This window comes from Zootoca vivipara, chromosome 3, assembly GCF_965207765.1.
Source record: "Zootoca vivipara chromosome 3, rZooViv2.hap1.1, whole genome shotgun sequence".
NCBI classification, from domain to species: Eukaryota; Metazoa; Chordata; class Lepidosauria; order Squamata; family Lacertidae; genus Zootoca; species Zootoca vivipara.
The window spans coordinates 92625549-92642224 of record NC_142586.1 but is presented as its reverse complement, the minus strand read 5'-3'; the positions used below and the strand labels follow the sequence as shown (position 1 = coordinate 92642224).

Genomic DNA, 16676 nt, shown 5'->3' with positions numbered 1-16676 from the left:
TGCAAGTGAGTATACAAAGTTTAATGCAGGCGAGTGGGCTGGTAGAGGAGGGATTGAGTTCTATGTGCCTTCTTTATGTAGTGGGTTGCCAAAAGAGGAAAGCCCCTTCCTCCAAACTCAACACAGAAATGGGTGGGCTGCTGGAAGGGGACCAAACTCTTTGTCCCTCTCCTGCCAGCTCTCAGCAGGCTAGTAAGAATGTTTGCAGGTAGCAATGTTTGTAGGCTTATACAATGCTGAGATAGCAGAATGCTGGCAACCCTTCCCCTTCACAAGCTATTGTGGTGCAGCCTATTCAATCACTACTACAGCCTTCTACCACCTGATTCTACTGCATATTGGTTATCTGGGGAAAGGTTCCCAGAAGACCTTGATTGAACTGCCTCGCCTACCTTCTTGACTGTGAGACTTATATCTACAAATAAAAGCAATTTCAGCAACTGCATCAATTCGCTCACTCTTCACCTCATACACCTCACCAAATTTTAAATCTATTGAACTCATTTATTCATCCTATTTACCATATTTACTCGAGTCTAATGTCCCATCTAATTTTATGCGCACCTCAATTTTCAGAACCTTGAAACAAAAAAAAGTATTTTCTGGCGAATGTAAATGTGCTATCGAATCTAACGTGCTCGTTAATTTTCGCAAAGTAATTTGGCCAAAAAAGGTGAACATTAGATTCGAGTAAATACTCGGATTTCAATCAAAAGTATTACCAGAATATTGCCACCACATATCTAACATTTTTATCATTGTAGCACGCTGAAGGCTTTATTTTTTTTTTCAGTACAGTTTTGCATGCTGAACTATTTTGCAAACTGTAAAACAGTACACACATCTTCTCCCTGCCTATTTAGTCTCGTGATTTACTACTTCTATTTTTTTTTAGACATCCACTGATCAGATACAGAAATGTGTGTGTTGGGGAGGTATGTTTTCAAGCCTATTTAATGAATATTAATACATATCAATTCAGAACACTTGAAGTTATTGAGCTCCCAGCACTGAGGCAAAATATACCTTTTTAAAATGCACTTGGGCTTTATTAGTTAATGTAAAGATGGAAATAGCTATTAGGACTTCAGTACTGAGGAGTGACAATTAAGGAAGAATCATTGACTCAGATTCTGTCTTTACTTACATTGTGATATGCGGGCTTGCTGCCATGTTTGTCCCAGAGCGTGAGAAGCAAAGTGGGTGACAATTTTTATTAGACAAATGCTTGCCGGTTAGAGTGCAGCAGCTTTTGACCTTCACACAGCCCAATCCACAATCCTGTTAAGATGAAAATCTTGGACTTAAGCCCGTTCAATTCCATTCACTTCAACGAGACTAATTCTGCTTAAAAGAAAATATTTTGTCTCAAGAGGATTGTGCATAAAATTAAGAGAACCAGCACCTCATGAAAGAACTCTGTTTAGTTTCACATCTTACAAATATAATGGATAAAATGGATGGGTCTCAGGGAGTCCGATGTTAAGCCTTTGTCATATACATTAATTTATTTAGGATTGCTAGAACATATGTTCGAAATCCCACTGTTTCTGCTTCTAAATACCTTCCAAAGTTTAATGGAACTTGGTTATACAGTCAACTCTCTGAAAGTCCAAATTATGAAGGCCACCAAATGCCAAACTCATGAACCATTAAGAAAATATACCATACCAGTCTGTTGATATGTCCCCCCCCCCCCCCGGAAAGTGGTAGAAGTAATCTGGTGGAGTAGAGGGAGATATCAGTTGTCAAACTGAATGTTACTCTGTTGTTTAGAACACTCTTATACCACTTTAACAGTCACAAGTCCTCCAAATAATCCTGGGAATTGTAGTTTAAGAGTGCTAGTTGTTGTGGCTCTGTGACCACTCTCCTAGCAACCCTTAACAAACTACAGTTCCCAGCATTCTTTGGGGGGTAAGCAATGACTGTTAAAGAGTGGTTTAAACGTATAATGTCAGTGTGACCACAATTTGATACTACTTTGAATCTTCAGGATATAGTTGACTGTCTAGTCTGCATAAATAGGAAATATATTTCTTAAATTGTAGTCACTGGGATTCTAAAAAACCTTAGTTATTGCCTGCATCTCTGTGCAAGACATGCCATAAACAATGCACTGATAAAGCAGTGTGCACACATATGCTTTGAATGGACTCTGTTTTCTATACCATCCCATGAACTGTGTTTAGGGCACAGAACCATCACATCTAGAAAAACAAGGCATGCCACATGACAAAATAACAAACCAAGAGAAGCCTTATGAAAACTATGAAACATGTAGATTAGGTGATGTGAGGCTACCCTTGAGCCAAGTCCAGAAGCTACAGGTATGGCAGAATGCCACCGCTGATGGGAGCAGATGGCTGACAGTGTGTGACAACTCTCACTGAGAGCCAGTGTGGTGTAGTGGTGCAGTGGTTAAGAGCAGTAGACTCATAATCTGGGGAACCGGGTTCACGTCTCCGCTCCTCCACATGCAGCTGCTGGGTGACCTTGGGCTAGTCACACTTCTCTGAAGTCTCTCAGCCCCACTCACCTCACAGAGGGTTTGTGGGGGAGGAAGGGAAAGGAGAATGTTTGCCGTTTTGAGACTCCTTAGGGTAGTGATAAAGCGGGATATCTAATCCAAACTCCTCCTCCTCCTCCTCCTCCTCCTCCTGCTCCTGCTCCTCCTCCTCCTCCTCCTCCTCTTCTTCTTCTTCTTCTTCTTCTTCTTCTTCTTCTTCTTCTTCTTCTTCTTCTTCTTCTTCTTCTTCTTCTTCTTCTTCTTCTTCTTCTTCTTCTTCTTCCAGAACATCTGCACTAGCTGCCTTTATGCTACTGGTTCAAGAGCAAGGTTATTGTGTTTCTACACAAGTCCCAAACAACCTGGGTCCAATAAACTTTAAGGACCACATTATAAGCCCTTACAGCTTGCTCACTCCAGATCACCTTTAGGAGTGATGTTAGTAATAACAGAGACCCAAGTAACTTCAGTCCCATGCTGTGGAACACTCTTCAAGCAGAGAATGAGCAGGCATCCTTGCTTTTGACTTTCAGGTGTTTCTTAAAGGACATTATATGCCAACAGGCCTTGCAGGTGTTTAAAACTTTCTTGATTGAGCCAGTCCTTTTAATAATGACTTCATCTTGTTCTTAAAGGTGCTTTATGCTTTATGTATGTATACCATCTTGATATTTTATGGGACTGTGATATATAAATACTTTTATTTAAAAATAAATACAACGAAGGGATGCACTGGAGCATCTATTATATTGCTTCCCTCCTTGTATTTTATTTTTTCATGATTCCAGGTAGATTCAGATGGTTGTTTCTTTCTTATCACTGCCAAATTTGGGGATAATTCAAATATGTGGTTGTTGGTCTAAAGAAAGGTATTATCAGAAATGCTACTGTGCCTTGGAACCTTTCGTTCCACAGGGATTATACACTCTGCTGTTTGGAAAAGACATCAAACAATAGGAAAAGAACTATTACAATTCATCCTCAGTCAACTACAGTCATCCTAAAATACTATTTCATTCAGTCTAATTATTTCTTTGCAACTATGCCGGTATGCTCACATTATTTTATAGAGAATAACTAATTAGTTTCCCATATAAAAGTTTAATTAATATGACAAGGCTATTGCATTTTTCCTTTAACAAGCATCCTGTTTTGCCTGTGTGTGTGTGTGTGTGTGTGGGAGGGAGGGAGAGAGAGAGAGAGAACAGTTTCACAACTGAGTGCCACCATGTGCACTGGGGCAAATCCTACCCTATTGACCAATGCTACACATTTGTTTGCGTTGTCTCTCTGGTTCAACAAGTCTGCACTGACAGCACCTGTTAAAGCTGCTTCAACTAAGCTGTTCTGCATTTGCCTAGCTGGATTTGGGTTTCCTGGATCCCTGACTGAATACAAAGTGAGCAGAAAAACCACTGTTTGGCAACAAGCACAGTGGGGAATACACTGTCTGTTGGTATACAAATGCGCAAATGTGTTCCTCATAACATCTCTAAGGGAGCATGCTGCTTGAGTTTCAGTGCTGTTGAGATCAAAATGATCTCCTTTGTTGTCAGTTGTTTAAAAGCAGCTGTTTAATGTAACTTCAAATGATCTGCTTGAATGAAGTTGTCATTCTTGCATTCTCCTTTAACATAGTTAAAAAGCAATATCCAGCCACAATGCACTATTTTTTCTGTTCTTCTTCTGAAAAGCTATACATTTTACATATTTCAGGTATCCTAGCACCAAATAGAAATGCTAAAATGTATATATTTGGGCTCTAAAATTCTCTTTTCTGAAAGTGTACTCTATAGATATTTTTCTGTTAAAATAGGACACCCCCCGCAGCTCCACAAATGAATATTCCACAAATTAAAGATGAACACCACCACTTATCAGTGCTCCTAGAAAGTGGAGATACTTACTGCATTTCCTTAAAATGACACAGATTAAAGCAATTCGGTTCTTACCACTACTTATTAAGTAGGAAAATGCAGTAAGCATTTTTCATTTGGATAAACAGATTGAAAGCACACAGTGCTACCTAATCTTTAAAAATATTGGCAGTCCTCTAATGAACAATAGAGGGCACTAATGCTTCTAATCTGGCAAAGGCATCACATCAGAGGGAAGAAAGTAGCAAGGCAACGTATAGCACACAAACTCCATCATTCTAAAGATGTATAACAACGTAATGATTTCATTTCTAACAGTTTTCGTTCTCCTCTAAAAGTTGCATTTTGCTTTATAGAAATAAAGTGATTATATGGTGTGCAACATTCCAAGTTTTGGAAAGTGTTTTTATTAAGCTTTCTTCATAAAAAAAGTATTATTAAGTATCTTTTGTCACATTATTCCTGGTCAGATATCTGCAGCTGTTATACACCCATTGTTTAAAAAGGTTAGCTCCACTTAACACAAGATATAAAATTTGATTTATTTGTTTGTTTGTTTTATTATATTTGCCTAGTTATATTTTAAAGATAGGTGCTATAGGCTAACAAAGGAGCCAAGCACAGGTAAATAAAGCCAGTCGCCAGATATCAAAGTGATATCTGCTACATACACAGTTGTTGACATAAAAATGCAAAGGCACAGAGAACGATCCAATACATGTCTTCTCAAAAGTAATTATTCAGTGGAGCTAATTCCCAGGTAAATGTGTATAGGATTGCAACTACAACTTGTAACTGAAGGATACTTTGCCTTTCAACTTAGTTAGAGATCTATAGTTAATAGGTATCATAACATATATCAAACGCCAACAAGTAAACATTTTCCCCTTTGGTTTATATGCAGTTTAACATTAACATGAGAGAGGTGAATTTCTCTGTAACATACTAAGCTGCAGAAAATAAATAAATCAAGGTAATCTATTGTCCCCCAAATGCAACAAAACGTTAGTATTTCCTGATCATCTGCTAGTAGTATTCACTTTGGCTTAAAAAGCACCTGCAGGTTCATATTATAGATGTGAAGCAACATTAAGTTTTCACAGCTGCTAAAGACCTCTGCTTCTGAATAGCAACTGAGACACCTTGGGCACAATTCTTGACATCAACATGATCCATTAATTTTTTTATTTTTTTATTTTTGGCCCTGCTGCTTTCTGTGGAATCATTGTTTAAATCAGAAGCCAAGTCCAGCTTCATCAGTATACAAAATTTGTACATGCCCTTATGGTCCAGATCCAAAGCTTACTGAAATCAGCGTGAGCAACCTCATTAAACGGTTTCAAAACAAGACATCTGTGCTTTGCTATGTTTATGGGAACATGCAATATGTTGGATTCTAAATATTTTTTAGTGTCTGTAAAGTTCTCAAACAACACATGCTATTGGAAAGCTGTATTTACAAGTCACCAAGAGTACACTGAGGAAGGGATAAGAAACATGATTTTGGCTGTGTATGTATTTATCATTTTACTGAATCACATCAAAGATTGTCAGAGCAGAGAAACAACCAGCTCACATCCAACTGGCTGATAGTGGCTACCAAAGTTGTACAAAGTACAAAAGTATTGCCACAATAAAGCAAATCACATTAAAAAAAATGAAATATCTTCCACTTGTCCATGCATCATAAATCTCTTCCTGGCCTTCAGCAGCTCAGCTACATAAGACTGCAACTACTATTATTATTCTGTATGTCATTTGGCTGTCTTGCCACTGTTGCTTGGAGGCCCCATACAGGTCAAAAATTATACTGGTTTTCAGTGTTACTCTTTCCCCTGCAGTCATAAGTACTCGAAAAAAGTAATTTCATTACAAAACTGCAGGATACAAAAAAACATAATCTCGAATATTTTGAAGGACACAAAGGATGACTCCTCTGTACCACTTGACCCTATTCCTGCTCTTCTCCCAAGGCATCATCCACCACTTCACCATACTGATCAGCTGTCTTCCTTCATCTCAATCACTGTTTGACACAACATTATTTTCTTTTCAACCCACAGATTATATGAACTACTGTACAAAAAGTAATGCAGAGGCAGATACCATACAGGTATTAGGCCGTCAAGGCTCCTAGATCATAGGAATCATCAGTATCCAATCCAAAATTCTACTCCCAATTCATTAGATTTGTAATCTTAAACAATAACTTATGATTCAGCAAGAGCTATGTGATTTATTTTAAGGGATAATAACTGTAATAATAGGCTTACATTTTTACTTTACCAGTTACCCATTTTTACTTTTTCAGTTAAATTTCTGGAGATTTACTGGTGGTGGTGAGTCAGCTCAAATTCTTGCATTACAAAGACCAGTTATGCATGTAATATGCAATATTTTTCTTACAGTTGTAAATCATAGAGCTTTGGGGTTTTTTATTGGATAAAGGACTGTAAACCATGTCTGTGATTGTAATGGATTGCTTTGAAGTCATTTCTGCACCAGGGGAAGTAATTTTTAGCCCCCCAATTCCCCCCAACCTATCCCATATTTTGCCCGACCTGTCCTTTATTTGGCCTGACCAAAGGTGGCAACCCTAAGCCTTATCCTCCATGAATTTGCCCAATCCTCTTTTTAAGCCACCCAAATGGTGACCATCACTGCCTTCCATCGTTTAACAACAGAAGCAGTTAAAGTACTTTCTTTTGTCTCTCCTGAATCTTCCAACATTCAACTTCCCTGGGTGTTCTTGAGTTCCAGTGTTATGAGAGGGATAATTTTTTACTCTACGCTTTCTCCATGCCAGGCATAATGTTATAGACTTCTATCAAGTGGCCTCATCGACCTTTTCTCTAAACTAAAGCTTTTCTTCATGGGGAATTGCTCCATTGTTCATTCTGCTTGCTCTTTTCTGAACCCCCCCCCCACTTTATTATATCCTTTTTGAGGTGAGGTGACCAGAACTGTACACAGTACTCCATTGTGGTTGCAATGTGTATTTGTACAGCATTATGATATCAGTAATTTTATTCCTTTCCTAATGATACCTAGCATGGAATTCACCTTTTTCATAGTTGCTACTCTGGGTCTTCATCAAGTTATCCACTATGGACCCAAGATCTCTTTTCTGGTCGGCCACTGCTAGTTTAGATCCCATGAGTGTACAGTATACAGAGTATGTGAGGTTAATATTTTTTTGCCTCTACATGCATTATTTTACATTTCTATACACAACAATGCATTTGCCATTTCCTGCGCATTCACTAAGTTCAGAGAGGTCCCTTTGGAGCTCATCACAATTAATGATGCTGGTTCTCAGAGAATCTAATGTAGAACTTGTGACCATGAGTGTCCTGGCTCAGATGTATCTGATTCAGATTATCTCTGGTTGTTATACTTGGCTTCAGTACAGAAGGTAGGGAGGGGGGCACTGAATTTTGGCCATGCACAGAGCAGTGCTGATATTTGAAACACCAAAGTCCAACCATGTTCTATGGAAGGAAGAGATGGGCCCTCTTACTGAGTCAGTGACTACTGAGTCATCACTCATAATTTGGTTCATGACACTGAAGTAGTGATGGAAGTTCTCTAATCATGCAAGAAGACTTCTGGTGTGCTATGCTGTGTTGTCCTGGGCGCTGTTAAGATTCTACTGATAAGCCATGTTGCATACCATAAGTCTTTTGATATGGTGAGATGCCAATGTTTTCACCATCACATTGCAAGATAAAAATCTTTGTAACAGCTTGATAGGCCCATTTGCACATTGCTGGGGTGCAGTTGTGTAACACATTGCAGCTTCTATAGTCTGCTTGAGAGTTTGAGCAGACCTGCATGGAATTATTCCATTTTCTGTCAAAATTTTACAGACCCAAAGAAAGCAATTCTTATTTTCTTCTATCCATTCCTGCTTGCTGGTTAAAGCTAGCATATGAAAAAAGAGGTTTACCAAGCAAGAGAGCTTCCATGCTGGTTAAAGAAAAGGGAATAGCCCAAATATTAATGGGACATTGTGGGAGGAATTAAATTTTGTTACATGAGGAATGAAGAGAATACACAATCTCACAGCCTCATATTGCAGGGGTGGGGAACCTATAGCCCTACAAATATTGTTCAACTCCATTTCCCATTAGTCCCAGCAAACATGGCCAATGGTGAGGGATGATGGCAGTTGTAGTCCAACATCTGGAGGGCCACAGATTCCCAATCCCTGCCATAATTGGTAGGACATTATTGCCCTCAGTGGAAGAACAAGTCTAATTTTCAAGACACACATCTTCCTTTCATTTGCGTCTTAAAATTTTAAATATTAGTATATAAAGATATCCTTCCTTTAAACAGTATTTTTAACAGAATAAAATATTTAGGGGACTGTGTGTTCATGTTACCAGTTATGTATACAATATCTGCTCTAGATTAGTCCTGCTTGAGTGGCATCATAAATGGGTCCATTCCCCAGCAGTTGTCTACTTCAGATGGAAACCTGACAACCTCTACTTAGTATGTCTTTTATAGTACACAATGAAGTGTAAAACTGCTGTGAAAAAGCCTGTGTTTCAAAACAAACCATTTCTGTAATAAGCACTTAAAACACTTTCATTAATATATTTATGTATAAAAACAAAAACTTAATGTGGCCGCAAGGCAATGGTGGGGGCAGCTGGGAGAGCAGACATTACATTTCAGGTTTTAACAAATCCAAAATATATTATCTGAAATAAACTGTGAAAGTGAAGCTTTCTGCATCACAGCTTAATGGTGTGGAATTTTCTACACATACGCACACACAGGAATCCTAAAGCTCAATCAATCAAAATCCTAAATTAGTAAATATTGAATTTAACCACTTTTATATCTCAGGTATTAGCAAATACCTTTGTTCTACAGAGATACAGCCCCTTCTAATCTTTATCTGAATTTGCAATTAAGACTTCAGAGCTACAGATATCTGTACACAGCTCCATACGCAGCTCTGCTCTCTTATTTTTAAACGATTGGCCCCAAATCAAATCAGCCTCCCAATGCATCAAAAAGTAAATGTCTGATGTCTAATTGAACTAATAGATAACACTCTTTTAACTGTGCTGCTAATGTTTAATGCAGGTTTCCTTTACACAGGAGCAAGAGAGGGGGGATAAAATGTTCACAGGAAATCTGTCATTATATTATTACCTTTCAGTTGCTTGGTTTAAAGATAGAGCTGTGCAAACATTTACCAACTATTTGCCATATGAAAAAAAATATCCTAAATGTGCTTAGAGTAAGGTTCCTACTCTCACTAATTGTCACCTCCAACAGGACATTGCAAGAACCTCAAAATGAGCACTTATGAGTTTTCCTTTCCAATCTCTTGTGGGCTTCTCTCAGTTTATCGCAAATGAACAATCGTGTTGGAAAGGCCTCCGTCTGTTTAATGTCATTAGTGATTGTTTCATAAAACAAACAGCCGCTCCAGCATTCTACCGCAGTTAATCTTAAATCTAAACGTGGCGGCACTCAGGGAGAGTCTCAAACATGGTTTGTTCTAACCAATGCATGTCTCTTAATCTATTGCAAGTCAGGGCGCTTATCTCTCTGTGCTCAACTCAGAGCACTGCTTTCTTTGTCCAAATACTAAACCAAACCCAGTTAATATTGTTTCCAGATTCCCCCCCCCAAAAAAACCTATAGATTCTCCCCTCATTAAATCATGGTCTAAACCCGCTTCTGGCTTTTTAAAAAATGCATATTCTTTCAATATTGGCAAAGTCAAACTTCCCTGAGCAAGAGCAGTACAGATATTTCATTGGGCTCGCTCACCAAGGTGAACCACTAACTGAGTACTTATGCCTAGAAGCCTTACCTGTTCATATTAGGAAATCATTCACCCAACACAGAGTATACAGAGTGAAGGCCAGCTTAAAAATTATTGTGTATATTTTTAGATGGGTTTCATGCTGTTAGGGATCTGCAACCTCCACTCACAATAGTTCCATAAGCAGCTCAGAAAGCCAAGCGTTTTTCACTAACAGGTCCTGTGAGTCCAGCTTTGTGTGCCCATGTGTTAATTCATAATGATATTGTAGGCCTCAAATAAAACCATTCCTTCTTTACAGAAATAATTACAAGAGACAACATGATCTGCTCACTGCTATCGTGCTGTTAATTGCTATAATGTTTAGCCTGGCAGAACATATTTAACACTAGAGTCTTTCCTTGATCTTAGAAATAGATCGTTTGTGAATGTAATTAGTGATGTGTATAGGTCACTCTATCCCTCTCCTGAACTCAACACGTTAGTTCATATATACAACATACACATGTACAACAGATTACAAATTCCTTAAAGTGATAGGTGTGTGTAGCTGCAGGCTTTGAGGAATCTATAACAGAACAGCACGAGCATCTGGTTGACCACTATGAGAACAGGATGTTGGATTAGGTGGGCCATTGGCCTGATCCAGCAGGCTCTTCTTATGTTCTCATATGTAAAAGGAGTAGGGAAGAGGTGTGAAAAGAGAAGATGAAAAGAAATGACATGAGAAAAGTAAAAGTACTTTTGAGAGGCATGTGGTAGCAGGAAGGGGAAATTTAAAATAAAAAGAATTCTACACTTAGACCCTTTGGGTTAGCAAATTCTGTCTAAAATTCAGAGGCAGAACCCACAGCCAATGTCTGAACTTAGCTTGAATAAAACTGAAATATGTAACTCTCTGCCACAATTAGTGGCAAAGAATTTATCAATTTCCAAAGGATTAGATATCAATAGAAAATGATACAATTGCCAGCTGATTGTGCCTAATTACATTTTGTTACTGGGTCTGCCCTTACACCACCATTTTGTTACTGGTTGGTAATTTTAATTTTAAGTGAACTCTCAGGTTAGAAAGGCTGAGAACCTCTGCTTTATACCCTTGGAAAGCCCAGTCCACTTCTGACATATAACTCTATGGGCCAGGAGAGAGAGGGCAGACAGGATTATATGCATTGCTCTCTTCCATGCCTGTGGTTTTGCACCCCTGTGGTTTAGAATCTAGTAGAAACTTCTGAACAGGTCATACCTCTTTCTTTGTTGGGTAAATGGCCTTAGCTGCTCAGCAGTACTTTGCGTTACTTGAAGTGCGGTAGAAATCTTATAAAAAAATAAAATAAAAGATGAGCGACACTTTGCAGCTGTGTATATGGAAAACCGGGTGGAAATGATGGTCTCATTCCAACACACAATGATCAAAAAACAAAACAGAGCAATCTTATTAGAGGGAAATATATGAAATTTGTAAGGGACACATTTTCCTGCAGGCTTGTGAATAGCAGGATATGTTTCTATAAAAGCCACACACTATGGGACATTTATTAAATGGAAACAAGATGGCTACATGCTCAAGCTGGCAGTCTATACAACCCCCGTCCTCATGAAGTCCAAGGACTTCAGAGCAGAACAAGAATTGCTGGGGTGTTTGGCTGAATTGAAGAGCAGATTTGGACAAATTTCCATTCATGCCTATGGAGAAGAAGAGGTTTTCTCTTCAGTGATATAGTAGCAAGAAGGTCAGATTACCTTGCATGGAGAGCAGATGGAAGAGGAAGTGACTTGACAAATGTTTTGTAAGTAGAAAGGGGGAAAGAGATGGGTGGATTGGAGTTTAAATAGCAGGATGTAGTAGGTAAGGACTTATGAAAAAATCTGATTTATCCTTGTCAGTTAAAGGTCTGGGAAGGAACCTGACAGGACAAAAGAGACAGGGAAAGTGTCTGCAGAGTTCAGTTTCTTTGGGTGAGAAAAGCTTATTGAATTGCATACACATTTACTGTAGGCCTCTTCTATCAGGCTTTTCAAATTCAATCCTTGGTGGTATTTTCAGATCATTTCAACTACCGTATACCTTACAAGGTTCACTGCCATCTAGTCAGGAATAGCAAAAGAATATCAAAGCATGCTACACTGTCTTGGATAGTGCAATCAATGCAACTGGAATCATTAAATTTTTATTTGGGAAACATTTTTTATTTTTGAAAATACAAAATATTCTGATAAAACATTTTAAGGTAAATAATTATGAAGAGCCTTCAATGTTCACCTGTCATGCAAAGTAGTCCCACATTTCCTATTTGTTGTGGACGCTGGTTCACTCATTGTCTCATGAACACAATTAACCAAATTTTAAAATACAGGTAACTTGCAATTTATGCACGTTTAACTTATGCAGGTTCAGCTTTATGCGTTTGGCAAAATAAATAAATAAATAAATAACTACAGGCATCTTGGCAATTCCACCTGCCATTGCACCCAATGTGTTTTGATTATATGCAATTTTGCCTACAGGCGCTATCCCCATAATGTAACCCCCATGTAAGTTAAGAGTTGCCTGTTTGCATTTTCTCTTTTATTCCTCTTGTATTCCTAAATGTAAGATGCAGTGGAAAGCTATGAATCACTATAGCTTCCTTGTGTATGCATTTACAGGAAAATCCTCTTGTGCAGATATTTTGAAGTATCTGAAGAAGTGTGCATGCACACGAAAGCTCATACCAAAATAAAAACTTAGTTGGTCTTTAAGGTGCTACTGAAGGAATTTTTTTATTTTACTTCGATCCAGACCAACACGGCTACCTACCTGTATGCAGATATTTTGTAACTTGTAAAATGATGCTCACCAGCCTTTCAAGTGTAAATTAAATATTTCACAATTATTTTGCACCTCTTCTAGTCAGTATCTGTATTGGATTTGAATTCGTTTCAAAATTGCATATGCAATTTTTTAAAATATATTTTTTTGTATTCTGCAATCAGTTTGAGATGCTCATAGAAAGATAAGCATAAATCAAATATCGTATTTTTCCATGCATAAGACTAGGTTTCCCCCACCCCTAAAAATAATTTCAAAAAATAGGGCACGTCATTTCCACGGATAGTTCCCCCCCCATTTTCTTAAATATGAGTCCCCCAAAATAGGGGGTGTCTTAAACATGGGGTGCCTTATAGACGGGAAAATATGGTAACTATATAATTATAACTGTTAAAATGGCTTGTTAGCCAGGCTTCATTTGTGGTTGTCACCAATCCCTTCTCTTCTGTTCCTTTAGCATGTATGCAGGGCTTCAAAGGGAGGTGTGCTCTTCTCTCATTTGCACTGTGGATCACAGAAGATGCAGGAGGCTCTTCTTCTGCTTATACCCACTCCTACTACTTCCCCCCTTCTTCAGTATACATCACAACTGAAAGCTTTGTGGTGAAGGTATGTATGCTACTAGGCATCCTTCCTACACAGGGACAGGGATTCACACCTTTGTTAAGCTGGCGAGTGGATTTGTGGATGCCTGTGTACTTCTTTCTCAGCTTGTGTTTCTTGCAATTCCTCTAATATTAATACTAATTGAACTTTGTCGAGCTGAAATGTACCCTTTCTTCCAGTAACTCATCCATCCATGTGGCCAACTAATTTCTTCCTTCTTAGGCAGTTCATTCATTGTATTAGGGCTTGTCCCTACCTTCGTTTGCCCCCATCACTTTCCCCAGAGAAAACCCACAGTTACCCATGAATCGGAACAAATGGCAATAGGGTTTTTTGCTGTTTGCCCCACAGCTTTTCCCTGGAAAGCACACTATTTGCTGCTGAGTTAGAACAGATGCAAAACCACTTGGATCCATACTTAGAAAGCACAGGACAAGCTCAGACCCATGCTTTCTAGGCACAGAACAAGCCTACTTGCACTCTATGTTACAGAAACCATTCTTCTGGCTCATGTCAATCCCTGATTACTTGCTTGTTATAAACGGCCAGTCATTTTCATTACTTACTGGATACTCCCCCCCCCCCCTGAATCTTACTATGTTTCAGGCATAGAACTCTGAATAACCATTATGCTGGACGAAAAGGTTCGAATGTCACCTTGAATGAAGATGGGCTTCATTCAAAAACTTTGACCCTGGCAGGAATTTCAAAGACATAAATGTTTATTAGAAGTGTAAAAGCACGCGAAGCAAATGGTTCTCTTGTCTGAAATCTCTGATATGGTAACCACAATCTAATCACATGTAGTGCACAATTGTTGCTTATAAAAAGTTTGTTAAAACAATAAGATAACAAATCATCTGAAGAAGGCAAACACTGAGCCTTTGTAACAATGGTGTTGCACAGATCTGTGCTGGCTTAATCTTCTCACTGCATTGAAAATTCAAATTGATTCTACCTGTTTGATTAACACCCCACGGGCACTTTTATGAAAACAAAATGCATGACTTCCATGGATAAATGGAGTGCACACACTGCTGCTCCATATATAAATCCTGCCTCTGGGAAATATGAAGGTTTCTTTCCATATACCAAAGGTACACCACAGTTTTCAACTGCACAGAAACCTCAGTAGGTTGAAGAAATGTAAGAACTCTTTGCATAGTGGTTAGCCTGCAATAAGAAGCTCTGCATCCACATCCACCTTTGACTTGCTTGCATGTCCAACTTCAGAATCAAAAGCTGAACTGCACTCAAATTGAGTCAACAACCCTTGTGAATCCCAGACAGATGTCCTGCCACCTAGTCCAAGAGTCAAAGCTGCTATGACTCAGTGGCTGTTGCTGAACCTGTACCTCTACTGTGCCTCAATAAAGTTCTCTTTCTTACTCTCAAGTAAGAGCCCCTGTCATTGTGATCTGAGCAGGAATCAGAAACCAGAGTGCAGTTTTTCTGGTTTTGTGCAAATCTGAGGGATCAGGAATGCTCTGGCTGGAGCATGGCTGGAAAAGAAAGAAAAGCATTGAAGAAGTCCTAGGGGAGCAGCAGAAAGTTATGAATGAGCCACAACACCAAAACAAATAGTCTGCAATCCTGAGTGGAGGTGCTTGGAGTCCAGTTTATCCCAATTTATCAGATTATCCCTTGAATTTACAGGAAGAAAGCATCAAGACTCATGTTGTTTGAGGGTAACGTCATGTGGACTATGCAAATCAAATGGGAATGCAAACAGCACAGTAAACTCAAGTGTGGAGAAGTCCTTCATTTATGGTCGGGTTTGTTGCGAAGGTCTCCCAGAACTGGGCTAATTTTAACAAAGCATGCTAGGATTAGACTTTAGGATTCTCACGTACAATGTGTCCTACTTGAATATATTTTATATTTACTGTCCTGTAACTATTTAATTAGTTTCGGTGTGTATTGGCAGAATAGAGCAAAATTGAAATAGACAAATAAGCATGTTCCAAACAGTGCCACTATAATAAAACAGAATATTTCACAGGGACAAATTTAATTATGTTGAATTTCCAGCAGCCCATGAATACAATTGTCTGGAAGGATTATGTATCTAATGTTCTTTGTTAGTAGAGCACAATGGTGGCCTCCTGGCACAGAAGCTGCTACAAAGGCAAAGGCAATTGGTTAAACAGTAGCTGCAGGACAGCTGAAATCTACTGTGGCACCTGAAATAATAACAGTAACAAACAAATACAAGAGGGTAGAAATGCAAGGGGATTCCGTGTCTTCATTTTGCTACAGCATGAGCAATTCTCAAGGGCACATTTGTTGTCAACTGCTACTACAGCTCCAAATAAGATCATGGTGGAGACTTCTCAAATTCATAAATATGAATATATATATATATATATATATATATATATATATATATATATATATATAATGTCTAAACTTGACTTCTTCTTTTTTTACTTATTTTACTTTCATGAGCTTTCACTTTCAAACAACACAGAATTATGCACAAGTTTGTGCTGATGCGATAGGTTCAACTCTAATGTTATAGTATCATTCCAAGAGGATGATATTATATAAAAACAGACAAAAACAAGTGACTGGAAGTATAAGTTGCATGGGCTTCACTGTGTATATTTGAGGAGTCAAGTGTCAATATCTATTTCTCAGGCAGCTCTTATTTTTATGAAGACACATACAAAAATATTTTTTCAGGGTTTCAAAAGGCGACCTAAGTCCCTATTTAAGTAAGTACCACATCAGAGTTGAATAATGATGTTGCTTGACTACAGCTCCCATCATCCTTGACCAAGCTGATGAGAGTTGGAGACCAAGAACATTTGGAGGGCCACATAGGTTCCCAATTCCTGTTCTATGTGCTCCACTTGTATCCTATGTGTGACACGTGGAAACAGCAGACAGATGGAGGACACATCAAAATTCTTCTAGTTGGCAACAGAGATTGTGGCTGCTAGATGTTTCACTGAAATTGGAGAAAGAGATTTGCTAATTGTATTATTGGGCTAAATCTGATCCTATAGTTTGCATTGCCTGCATTGTATATTTCTGACTGTGTGGCTTAGCCCCCATATTCCTCGGATGCTTTTC

General features: G+C 38.6%; 1 long non-coding RNA gene across 1 annotated transcript in view; it reads left to right on the top strand.

The window, feature by feature from the left end:
- The window catches only part of LOC148686352 (uncharacterized), a 33141-nt gene extending 17537 nt beyond the window's left edge, over window positions 1-15604 (top strand). Inside the window, exons 3-4 of the long non-coding RNA XR_015949129.1 lie at window positions 13450-13601; window positions 14205-15604. This is a non-coding gene — a long non-coding RNA (uncharacterized LOC148686352). The remainder of the gene's footprint in view (window positions 1-13449; window positions 13602-14204) is intronic.
- The last annotated feature ends 1072 nt before the right edge of the window (window positions 15605-16676 follow it).